This window comes from Notothenia rossii, assembly GCF_949606895.1.
Source record: "Notothenia rossii genome assembly, chromosome: 2".
Classification (NCBI taxonomy): Eukaryota; Metazoa; Chordata; class Actinopteri; order Perciformes; family Nototheniidae; genus Notothenia; species Notothenia rossii.
In genome coordinates, this window is record NC_136904.1 from 8,260,737 (window position 1) to 8,274,544 (window position 13,808).

Genomic DNA, 13,808 nt, shown 5'->3' on the forward strand with positions numbered 1-13,808 from the left:
TTTTAATGTTGTTTGGCTGCAGCCACGAAGCAAAATTAATTTATTTTCCGATGGTTGTGTATGAGTGTGTCAGCCAGATGAATTATGCTTTTCTACCATATGTCATTTCCTCTCAGCCTGGCAACACTGGAAGCATTTGGTAACGTGAAAACAAATTATCTTCTGCTGGCTCCTGCTCACATTCAATTAAAGCGGTGCAGAGCAATTATATGGAGGTACAACAGAGTAATAAATGGAAAATAATTAATGAGCCTAATAATCTTTATTTACTGTACGATCCGCTCCATGTTGAGTGTGTGATTCTGTCAGTGTGCGACACCATCACAGTGACTGAAGTTCCACCGAAGACATTTTTTGTGTATTTAAATCCTGTTTGATTGGATTCGTGCTTTTCACACTTAGACCTATTATAATTTCTATCACCGTCGCTCATGGAGAAAATATGGATGAGCAGCTAAAAGTGTTGTTTAATTTACGCTAAGACACTTTTTCAGACAGTGATGCATGTATCTATAATATATATATATAACATCATTTAGTTATCAGTAAAATGTTGTGATTATTTTAAAAATGAACAACAGAACAATGTTACCTTAGAAAATAATAAACCAATATATGTAAATGTTTCCTCTGCTCAGAGATTTTATTTGGAAACCATTTTACCATCTTGGGCGGTTGTTAACCACAGATAAGATAAGATAGGACTTCATTTATCCCTAAGGATATTGTTACAGAAGTTACAACAATCCAATAAACACAGCAGCATAATACTAACACTAACAGTGCAGTAAAAAGAGCATATAGGAAACATAGACGCTCACATCATTAATGTAAATATTAACAGTGTTTAGTAGTGCAACAAAACAACGTAGTGGCAGATACGTAATACCCTGGTTGGTTATTGGCTAATGGTTGCACAACCCAAAAAAAAACTTTACACAGAGGGGGACACATGTGTATGTATAAAAGACGTTAAAAACTATTTTGCATAATCTGTGACCTTTAAGCGTATTCAGGCAGTAGCCGATACACCAACAATGAAACACATGAGCACATATTACAGTTTAAAGAAGCAGAAATCAAATCTGAGCTGACAGAAAATGCTCCGCTTTAGTTTAACATACACTATTTGAGTGGCTCTTTTAAGGTTTTTAGAAACATATCAAACCTGCTATAATCCCCTTACTATCCCGATTATTACTACCTATACAAATTGAGTTATTCATATATCACTATAAAGCTTAAATGTAAATATTAGTTAAGAAACAATTCAAGCTGATGAGCGAAGAGCTAATTTATCCAGAGATGGTGTTTTGGGGTAATATTTAAAAAAAAGTGCAAATACTGAAAGCAGTTGAACTGGCAGTTGAATAACAATTATTTATAGTAAATGTAAGTTGACGTGTAAGCACAGTGTAAAGTTGAAGTGTTCATTAAAGCTTAAACGCTGAGTGAAGTATCAGGCGAAGTGAAAGTGCTGAAAGTAGCTGAAGATTCGGCTGAAGTCAAGGGTCTGACAGGAGCTGAAATCGTGATAAATTGATCTGATGGTGTCAGCTGAAATGTAATCACTGAAAACAGGTGAACTCTCAGTTAAACAACAAGACATCAAAGCAGAGAGCATGTAACCCCTGACAGCAGATATACTGTCAGTTAACGAGTGAGAGACAAAAGCAGTGTAAATATCAGCTGAAGAGAAAGAAATTAAGGCAATTTAAATTTAGATTGACATGTTACCACTGAGAGCAGTGAATTGTGTCGAATGTCAGTGTAACTAGTTTAAGGTGTTATCCAAACAGTGACAACAATTAAAATGGCTGTTGCTGAACTGTCTAAGAGTTCAAATAGGTTTGTAAATTAACACTGAATTAGTGTTCACCTGCAGCGTTGAATCTGTCAAAAAAACTTTTTTTCCATGTCTCAGGCCCCATTTACACGGGAACGCAAACGAAAAACAAAAAAAACGAATTCGATATCAAAAAAGTCTTCCGTTCACACGGATACGGCTCAATAAACGTGTCCCTTCACACGAGACCGCTCGACCCACTGGAGACGCTGTAGTACATATGCCGGGCCTGTAAGTGGCGCTGTACTTCCGCCACAAAATAAACCAAAAGCAGCGAAGAAGACCCCCGAGCACGGTTGCCATGGTTGCCTGGTTGCCCTTCTGTTTATTCTCCGCAGTGGATTTAGCAACATGTAGTTCATGTAGTTCTCCATGTCCACTTGTTGCTGATGGTTGTGGTAGAGGAGCTGTAGATTGTGCACTAACATCTGTAGCATGGTCAGTAGCTACTAACAGTAGCTACTGACCATGCTACAGCAGTGAGCAGCAGAGGTGGGGAGGGGCGGGGCTATGGCTTCATCGTTATCAGGAAATGATCGTATAGGGCGTACACACGTTCCGTCCGCAGATCTATCCACCTTGGGACCCGTTATCGTTTTAGAGGTCCATTCCGTTATTATAATCTGATGACTGAAAAAGCTTGAAATGTCAACAGTTTTCATACCATACTAATAGATTTTTATTTTTTCAGAGTTGATAACAGCATGTCTAAAACTTAATTAATAATTTCAAATTTAATTAAGAAACAGGATTAGGTTGACAACATATGACAAAAACACAGACAAAAAAATACAGAAGAAGGCAGATGAAACACTTATGTAACAGTAGTTAACACATGTAAGTGTTAACTACTAAGCTACATTTAATAAAGATAGATGAAACACATGCATTGAAAGCAGCTTAAGTTGCAGTGATATATATAAGCAGGGTTGGGTTGTAACGGAATACATGTAACGGCGTTACGTAATCAGAATACAAAAATCAAGTAACTGTATTCAGCTCGTGTTACATTTGAAAAACGAGTAATCTGATTACAGTTACTTTCGTAAACCTGAAGTGAATACATTCTGGATTACTTATTGGAATTATTGGTGGAAAGATTTCCTCACAACATTTAATATTCATTACTAAAGGTACAGCCGAATCATCACAGCCCACAAAACCTATTACCGCCGCAGCTTGACCAAAAAAGGGAGCGTTTGAAAAAAATGTGCGGGTCCGCTCAGTGAAACAATAACAACGACACATGGAGGAACAGAAGTCTGCGTTTAAATCGTGTGTGTGTGCGTGTGCACGTGTGCGTGTGTGTGTGCGTGTGCGTGTGTGTGCGTGTGTGTGTGTGTGCGTGTGCCTGTGTGTGTGTAGAGGTGTGTGTGCTTAAAAGTTAAAACACATCAGCCACACCGCTCTTTTGCCTTTCTGATGATTCTGAATGTAAACACAGTGAAGGCGGTACTTGAAAGGCGGTGCGTGAAAGGCACTGCGCGCTTGTTTTATCAGAGGCTGAGTTAACCCTCCCGCTGCCGCCTGATGCTGCAGTGTTGCTGCCAACACTGGCAGGACAGAAAACGACACGCCCGTTCTAAGCCGTGTCCCTCACTCCTCACATCCCAAGCTGCATCCCCAAAAAGTGTATTATGTTGTTACATCGTTTCAGATGTTATGTTTCAGTTGTGCTCTTGATAAGGCATTAAAACAGTAAAAACACGTTCAGTTTCCTTTTGCTTTTTGTGTCTCCTGTACACCAAAACATACCCATCTGTGATGGAAAAAGAAAGTAATCCTAAAGTAATTATCTAAAAGTAATCTGATTACGTTTAAGACACGTAACTTTAACTGTATTCGGATTACTTTCAGAGCCATGTATTCAGTAATCAGTAACTGATTACATTTAAAAAGTAACCCTCCCAACCCTGTATATAAGCAATGACAACAGTTCAACAATAATGAAAGCAAGTGAAATACTGTGCTAAACTGAGGCCCCGTTTACATGGAGACGGTTCGGGTTGTATCTGCTACTTTTTTCTATCGTATAGATCAGGGATCACCAACTACATTTGTCCAAGGGCCAAAATGTATCCAATAGACACTATCGCCGGCCAGCGATTTTTATATAGCCCAGAAGGGGTGGGTGCTAGTGGAGCACGCTCAGGTACTGCGGACCGCATAAAACTTAGCAGACTCTTCACGCTAACAAAGGATCACTTCTAGGCAGGGTTGGGAGGGTTACTTTGTAAATGTAATCAGTTACTGAATACTGAATACATGCTCTGAAAGTAATCAGAATACAGTTACAGTAACGAGTCTTAAGAACGTATTCAGATTACTTTTGGAATACTTTCTTTTTCCATAACAGATGGGTATGTTTTGGTGAACAGGAGACACTTATTTTACTGTTTTAATGGCTTATCAAGAACTCAAACTCAACATCTTGGTGTCATTCTGGACAGCTCCCTCTCATCTGCACCCCACATAAAAAACATCACCCGGACTGCATTCTGTGTACTGTCTTAAAACCTTTCCTTGGAATATGTTATGAATTGTAAGGTGTCCTTGGGTGCTTTGAAAGGCGCCCCTAAATAGAATGAGTTGTCATTATTATTTATTATCTGAAACGATGTAATAACTTTTAAAACTTTTTCCAGTCACTTGCCCCATGCATTCAGCAGCAGCAGGCCATTCACTTTGATTTGACCCCGTTATGAAATGTCATCATTTCGACAATAAATAAATGCTACATAAACGTTATCTTGCACATTCAATCTAACCATCTCCGTTTCTAACTTTCAATATATTTTAAAAGAGATCTCTCTCTCTCATCTGCGTGCGGGGGCGGGGCCTCACAGACACACTGCATCTCTCTCGCTCAGACATGCTGCAGCGCTTTGCAGTCTGCACACAGTTCTGCCGGGAATGAATATTACATTTTGTGAGGAAACTTTTCCACCAATAATTCCAATAAGTATTCCAAAATGTATTCACTTCAGGTTTACGAAAGTAACTGTAATCAGATTACTCGTATTTCAAATGTAACGCCAGCTGAATACAGTTAGCCTACTTGATTTTTGTATTCTGATTACGTAACGCCGTTACATGTATTCCGTTTCAACCCAACCCTGCTTCTAGGCTACTGTACCGCAACTCCTGCCTCTCTGTTGGACTCTGTCGCAGCGGTGGTGCGGAGCGCATTAACCAGACTCTTCACAACGAAGGATCAATTCTTCTTCAAGGCAGGGAAGGTTTCACAGTACGCAGTCTACTGACCCGCAGCTGCTGTCTCTCTGTTGGACTCCGTTACTGCACCTTACTCACGAGACGTTGTAAAAAAAAAACACTCCGCAAACGCCACATCACCCCCGTCGTGCGGGCCGGATGAGAATGTCTGGCGGGCCGGATGTGGCCCGCGGGCCGCCAGTTGGTGGTCACTGGTATAGATGGTTCTTTCACACGAGGCCGTAACGGAACCACGGAAACGGACCCCTCAAACGATCTGCGGACGGAACGCTCTGGGGGGTCAAACGGCTCCGTGTGTACGCCCTATATAGTTTTCTTGGTTTGCAAAACAGCTCAAGGATTTTTGCACAATCACTTGTTTGAAAGTAAAAATACATTTATACATGTTGTTTACATTGTAAAACGCTGAAAAACTCTTTGACCTAAAGCTTCACATTTGTACGGAACAGGATTAGGGCAACATGAAAAAAAGAAATTGACGATGTGAAAAAGAAATACGAAAAACGGCCTTAATCCTCTTCCTTAAATTTGCTTCTCTGAAAACCATTTTCACTTGTTTTTCCCTCCTACTTGTTTGGTTGTTGTTGTTCAAAAACTGAACCTTACAACATGATGTAACTTGAGGTTACCTTGACACACACTGGCCATGCACATTCACATATTGTTGTTACTCAGTGGACCATGTAAAAGGGTTAATTAACTACCTCTAGCCACACTGCACACTCTTTTTCACTCCCTAGCAAAACATTACTCCCATCTACTCCTTGTAAAATGGATAGTATAGTTTTTCTTTAGTATACAGAAGAAGTGGACATCTTTTCTTACAAGGAGCATGACACAACAAGGCCAGAGAAAAATGTAATTGAATCCAGAGAATGAAGGGTTCTCTTCTCAGAACAACAACAACATGCCATTAAGAGAGTACGATGGGGTTTAGATGCAAGACTGTGCAGCTGTTTCTGGGGAGTGTTAATGAACAGCCACTTCACTGAGACTTAAAACACGTGCACTCACACTCACACACACACACACACACACACACACACACACACACACACACACACACACACACACACAACGTACCGATTTAAGTCTGACACCCTCTCAGAGATAGACAGTGGCCTGCAGCTAGACACTGAAAACATAAGGGGATAACACACTCCAAATCTCACAGCAAGCCCTGACAAAACTCTTTCCAATGTTCACTGAATTCATGGTCAGTATAAATTATGATAATGATTATGCTCTTTAGTTATTGTCCACATTTATTAAAACATTTACATTTGAAAGTTGTTAGGGTTTAAAGGACAAAGCAATAAAGTCTAATCAATGTGTTTCTGCAGTGATAATGTGTTTAGCAGCGTGTAGGTCTTAAGTCATTACAGAGTCGCTCTGTCTCTCTCTTGCCCTCTTGGACAGATTCCCTAAGCGAAGATAATAGCAATAACAAGATATTGAAAATGAGATCTTATATTCATGAGAAGAGTTTTCCTCAAAGATAAGCTACACCGTGTAGCTTAGAGAATATTATTTTCAGAGATGAAGACATTCATCTACAAAACTGTGGCATTTTAGTGGCAAGCTGAAAGAATCATGCGCTTTAATAGTTTTTGAAACAACAATAAAATTGTCAATCACACAAGTTCTGCATGCCAAATCAACTCAAGGTTTTGGCAACATTATGCATATGTTATCTTAAACAGTATTTAAAAAACATATTGCTTTTATTAATATGTTATTTATGACCAGTAAATGTACTATCTAGTAAATGTACTATCTAAGGTTAAGTTCATCTCTCAACAACACCAAAGCAAGTTGTTTCCAGTTCCTGACCCGAACCCCACAAGCTTTCTGTTTTTATGGCCAAATAAACCCAAACACAGTTAATGTAATCTAACACAATCAGTTTATGTAACCCTTTTCATGCGAGTCCTGTTACCATTATTGAACAAGACATAACACAGAAAATAAATCCATTGTTTTATTCACTTTTGAAAAATATTTGTCACTACAAAGTTGCACCATACCAAGTACAGTATAGGCCAAATCCTACATGTCCCATATCTGCACTCTAATGCTACCTACCTAGCACCAAATAGCCTCGAGACAAAGTTAGTTACAATCTTGTAATCATAGAACCATATTTGCCTGATATTTGATGGTGGAGACCAAAAGTGAGCTAAAAGTTGAATAACATTTTAAAGCCATTTTATGACACACATACAGATAAATGCCAATGTTGCTCTGTGAAAGCTAGTTGTGGAAATGTTGTTTCACCAGTATGATGTATGATCCCAATATTAGCCTTACTAGATATTATTTACACACGGCATCTATTGCTCGTCTGTCCGTCCTGAGAGAAGGATCCCTCCTCTGTTGCTCCCCTCGAGGTTTCTTCCATTTCTCCCCATTAACAGTGGGGTTTCTTTGGAAGTTGTTCCTTGTACGATGTGAGGGTCCAAGGACAGAGGGTGTCTTGATATTCTGTACAAACTGTAAAGTCCACTGAAACAAATGTAACATTTATGATATTGGGCTGTGTAAATAAACATTGATTGATTGATTATGACAAAGTTGTATTAACAGCATTTTCCTCGAGCAAATAAGTAACTGGTACGGCTTCAAAAGACAAATATAAAAATAATGTAGTCACCTTTACTGTAGAGTCAGGGTTAGGGTTAGGTTTGGGTTAGGGTTAGAGTTAGAGTTAGGTTTTGGGTTAGGGTTAGGACGACAAAACAACCTGAATCAACGGTCCTGCTCGTAAAGAGTTAGAAATGAACCTGTGGTCCGAATATCTTGTTCAGAATTGTTTCCTTATCAAATATCAGTGCACTCGTTTGCCATTTTGTCTCTACCCTTTATTATTGCATGAATACTGAGCAATGGCTGCATTTGACAGGCGTCTGCATGCAAAAGCAGCTGCATCTTATAATATCTCATCCTGTAATGGTTTTAGCCTCCACGAACCAACCACCCAGCGCTATTCCTGCCTTCCAACCACTGTGTTTGCATTTGATGTCCAGCGCTTGGGGTCCATTACCTATATTACACCTTATCATAATGATGAAGGAGATTAGACATTAAAGGTAGACTGGATTTATTTGATTATGACTGGGTTTGCTGTAACATGCTTAGTGTTAAAACATATCTGTGCCTCTTAGATTTTCACATGAACATAACACAAGTATTGCCAGCTGCTGATTGTATTCAATTCATGAGCAGGTTGTATTCAGAGACTGCTTGTTAGTACACGCATGTCATTTCCAAACTGGAAAGCAGTAGTTTTGATGTTGGGTGTTTTGAATAATATGTTATTCCTTCCTGCTTAATATTCATATTGTGTGTAGAATTCAAACATGCCAATTAGCAAAGACAATTGAGTCAGTAAAAAACATGTGGATAACCTCCTCAAGAGTTGCACACAAAATGAAATGAATTGCTTTTGTAATCAATGACACCTGTGCACTGAGTAAAAAAACAAAAAACTTTCTGTTGCTGGACATACCGCTGGCTCTCTCATTACAAGTCTAAGGCCAATAAGGAACAAGGACTGCATACTGAAAAGATCTGCAGGATACTTCATTATATTATTCTCAATTAAAACCTGTCCTAAGAAGCATTAGTCATCTTAGCACTCACCATTCATACCAATTAGCGCTTGCCTTCCATGCCACATGCTGGAAGAGGATATTTCAATATCCCATTAAGCGATTCCAAGATATGCTGTGATTGACGTTCCCTTAAATCCGAGAGCTAATTACATTATATGCTTCAGTTTCCTTTTAATAATATTAGATTTCCTCAGGTTTTTTGAGTCTTGTGTTGAACTAAATGTGTTTAATTCATCCACTTATACCGTGTAAGAGGAAGAAAGTAGTAAAAACACTTGCACTGGCACGTAAGTAAACACATATATATCAAAAATAAATTGAAGTCTTCTATTACACCATAAAAACTAAACAGAGACCACATTTACATGGATATGAACAATCTAAACCCTCACTATTCACTAGAGGGACTTAGCTGCCTTTTGATTTAGGATGTTTACATTTTTTGTGGCACATAAGCATAGTGTGCTTCCCTCAATTTACTGACTTGCTTATTTAAAGCTGCCTAAAGACCTAAATGAAGTGTTTGTGCTGAGCAGCTACAGCAGATGAGCTTCCTGAATTTGCATTTACTGTCAGCAGATTTCATCAGGAACTATTTTTCTAGCATCACAACGAGATTCCCTTTAAGGCTTCTTGGTTGATATCTCGGAGGAAAGGATATATTTTTAAAAGGGGACATATTATTCTGTTTTAGTCGAGCTTCTGCTTGGGTTTTAACTTCAACATATGTATGACCTTCTGTCTAAAACGCTTAGTCTTAGTCTCTTTAAGGCCCCCTCCTAAAACAGGTCAGCTTGCTCTGATTGGCGTGCAAGAAAAATATGGTGCAACGTTAGTTGTGACACAGGAAAGCAAGACAAATAATTGGTTGTAGTATCACATGTTTTCTGATCTAATAGGAAAACCAGTACAAAATTACATTTACAAGTTATGTCCTCTAAAAATAAAATATATTGCATTTTATAGTGTGGGTGTACTGACTCTTTAATTTTGCAGTTAGATATAATTCATCGTTATGCTAATGTGATGTAGATTTGGTTATGTGTGATATACTGCTTATTGTTTGATCATTATTGGGGTTGTGTTGTTGTTTTAAATGGTAAAAGAATCAGAACCCTAATTGTATTGCTGAAATGAGGTGTTGTCTTTTAAATGTTTTACTTCCATACCGAGAGCAAGCCACAACAATATTCATTACTCTGTGTTTTGACAGAACATCTGTTACTCCAAAAGCTCATGAAAATGTGTCCCATCGGGCTGCACATATTCCAAATGGTCCAGTGTAATGGGTTTTTGTGTGATGAACGTCTAATGTGTAATGATTAATAGTCCGGGGATCTGATTTGTAGAATGCAATCAGTTATTCTGTAAAATGTCACTGCAAACCTCCTCTTGTTTTTCTCCTCTTAACAGAAAACAAACTGATTTTTGTTTTGCTTTCCATATTACAGTGTTCACAAGGTAATCGTCCCCCTACGTTGTATTATAACTGTCACCTGTCACAGAGATGATTATTTTCTCTCAGCACACGTGAGTGTCAAAACACCATGGAGTACAGGGGAGTGAAGAAGAAAATCATTAATGCAGTCATTTTAAATTCCAAATAGGGTGGAATATTGTTCATCGTATTGCAGGTTACATCATTCTAGTTTTTTTTTCTCGATGGAACTCGATGAATTCATGAAAATGCCCTTTTTGTGCCTTCATATACATCTCATGTCATCTTGAGTCATCTTGTTAGTGTCGTACTGTTTTATCTGCCTCTGGTCCTTTTATTCTTTTAACCTGTTAAGCCCGAGAGGACCCGGATTAGGGGCCTGCGGGGTGTTTTTTCACGACACTGTGTCTCAGGGCTTCTTAATATTTAAAAACCTATTAATGTGTCATACTCACTTAACGGTTAGAAACTCAGCTAACTGAAGATATGAACAATTTTTACGGAAACAAAGCACAAGTCTCACAAGAAGCGTCTAAATTAGCCCTGAGAGAAAAAATGCTAACGCACTTAGCACAGAACACAAGGTAAAAATACCCTTATTACTTATTGTAACACATACAAGATATCAAATTAAAGCTGAGATTCCACAGATTATATAGGTATTAGTCTCATCACTGAGCAATCAGAACTCGCGACAGCGTAAGAAAACACAGACATCACAACACGTAGCTTTATGGAGCATTCACGGGAGATTGTCTCACCTTAGCTGTTATTCTGATCAAAAGTCGTGTTCATTAAAACGATAAAAACGCGGCTGAAGATTAATCCATAGGTTAATCCAATGTATCTGTCACTTTGAATTTTTTTTTGATAATCCATAATTACATTTTTATGTAAAAATCGGAGATTTTATATTAGCTGCTAATGGTAGTCTTATTATATGTTATAGTTTGGATTCCCAAAGCTTTTAGTCTACCATCCCATCATTCAAAGGTGGTTTTCACTATAAGTATTTTTTTGTTTTGGACGGACACTATCATTACAAATTTTTTACTATGTTCCATCTGAATTTACTTTAAAATTTAAAAAATCTCTATTGATTCTGACTTTTTTACATCCAACTCACAGGTTTATCATTGCTTTGAGAAAAGAGATTATAAAATGCATTTACCCCCTTAGAAGTGAAGATCTAGTCATTTTATCTGGAAATGTCATTTTCGAGCCTGAGACCTGAAAAACAGGCTCAGGGCTTAACAGGTTAAGTAAGGTATACGTCAAACAAAAATATCAGTATTCTGCTTGAGTTGGACGTGCTACCGTAGCGCTAGCTGAATCTGGGGCATTAACACGGAACATCAAAGAGATTCAAATACTCGCTACTGCAAAGTGCTTTATGAGATGAGATGACTTCCTCTGCTACCTTATTTTTGCAGAGGGAATTTAGTTGTTGTCAACGTATTTCCAGACCTTTTTGGGCTGTAGAAAGTTGGCAGGAAGCAAGTGAGCAAGAATGAAATGCAACACATGTTGTTATATTTAATATTACTGAGCTTAACCACACTTTTTGATCATCAGACAACCATATTTGTAAGCATACTTTCTACATGTAGACGGAAAAACCTTGTTGCCAGAATGTGTGCATAAAAGAAATATCCAGGAACATGTTCGACAACATTTTTCATGATCAAACCTCTACAATATCAGCACAAGGTAACTGAAGAAGAGTCAAGGTTAGGTGAAGACTGTGGTTCAAAAGATTGCAGGTTTGTGACGGCATAACTACCCAGTTTTCTGGAGATTCTAGTGTTTGGATCAAAGTGCTTCACAGATGTGCTCGTGTGGCAATATAGTCTTGTTATCCCAGGTATATTAAGGTCATTTTACAGTACTAACCGTATCTAAGACACTTCTCCAATTCAGCTTACGTTAGGGCACTAAAGCATCCCAACATTTCGAGTGTTTTAATCAAACTCAGGCAGTTGTGTACATAATCCGTTATCATACTGTGGCAAGGAGCAAAACAACAAGTCCGAGGCTGCTTTTGGGAGGTGTTCGTTGACCATTTACAAGCTCACACTAATGCAGTTTGAATGCGATGCGAACCCTAGTCAGACCCCATTGCAAGAAGTCAACCAAAGCGCAGGGAGTAGGGTTAGCCTCTGCGTGTTATGTGGAGATGGACAAGGGTAATATGATTGGGAGAAGACTGACACTGCTTGACTTCTGGGCCAGAGAGAGCTTACAATATTCAGTATGTTAAATTAAGTCCACAGAAAAACAATAAGACAAGATTTCTCTTTGGTTTAGTTTAGTTTATTTGTTTATAGTGTCGTGGACAGTCCCCATTGATCAACTGTCACACAAAACAGTAAATGGGGAAGCTTTAGCCAACATGGATAATTTCCAGCTGTTGTCCCCGGCCAGATGATAATGGACACCTTTAAAATCACAATATATCAACTGCATTAGTTATAAAGAAAGGATGAAAGACAAGTAGATACAGGCGAAGGATAAAAGAGAACAATAAACAACACACGTTACCACTACAAACTCCCAGAATCCTGCAGGTCCGCTGCAACTCTGACTACTTTTAAATCCAGGCTGAAGACTTTTCTTTTTGCCGCTGCTTTTAATTTAAACTGAGCGGTTGTGTTTCGTTTTTGGTTAATGAACATTTGGGGCTAGTAACCCCAGGGAATCAGTGTCTGGGGACTTTGTCCTGGCTGGTTTTCTCTGTGTATGCTGCTCGGGACGTATGTGCCATACAAGCGTACACAGCTCATGTTCGGAGAAACCTTAAAGAAAGGCACCAGTAAAGTGGAACCTCTGTGTGAACTATTCATATCTTAAACTGCACTGTAACTCTTTATTCATGTATTTTTTATTTTAATCTTTTCTTTTTAATGACTGTTTTTAAATGACTTTGTCTGAATGTCTTTCATTTTTGTAAAGCACCTTGAATTGCCTTGTGTTGAAAGGTGCTATATAAATAGACTTGCCTTGCCTTGCCTTGCCTTACATACAGTATGTCACATATCACAATCACACAACAGAAACGAGTGGTCCATGATCACAACATGTAACATTCACTTTGATGTGTTCACTATACAAACTGGACCAGACCCAATACAAATTAACTAAATGTATAAATATCACTTTGATTGGGACTAACATAACAGACTGCGGTAATTGGAAATGCTCCTAGTGGCGAGTGTATGGGAGTTGTAGCTTTCATCTTCAGAAATACAAAATGCATGAACTTGTCTTTAGAAAAAGCTAGATAACCCCAGTCAACTGATATCTTCCTCAGATCATTATGGGTTTGGTTGGGCTACCCAACACAGCTCTAATCATCCAATCCAATTTAAACTACTTTGCTGATGGCAAAACTGATTCTGAAGGAAGAGCCACGGAGAGAGACGTTTTAACAAGTCCTATTCTGTCCCGTATATGTCCTCTAATCACAGTAATAATCCTAAGACCCTGCAACATCAAAGACAGGTTATTCTATTTGATCAAATGTGACCATTCTCTAATGCCTGTCACTGGCCATATTCTTACGTTTGTATCATGGGTTTGGAGGAATCCTCATGAATATTTATGGGACTGAGTGCTCAGCATGAAATGAAATACTGTGCTGTTTGCCTTGAGACACAAATCTAAATCTACATATTGC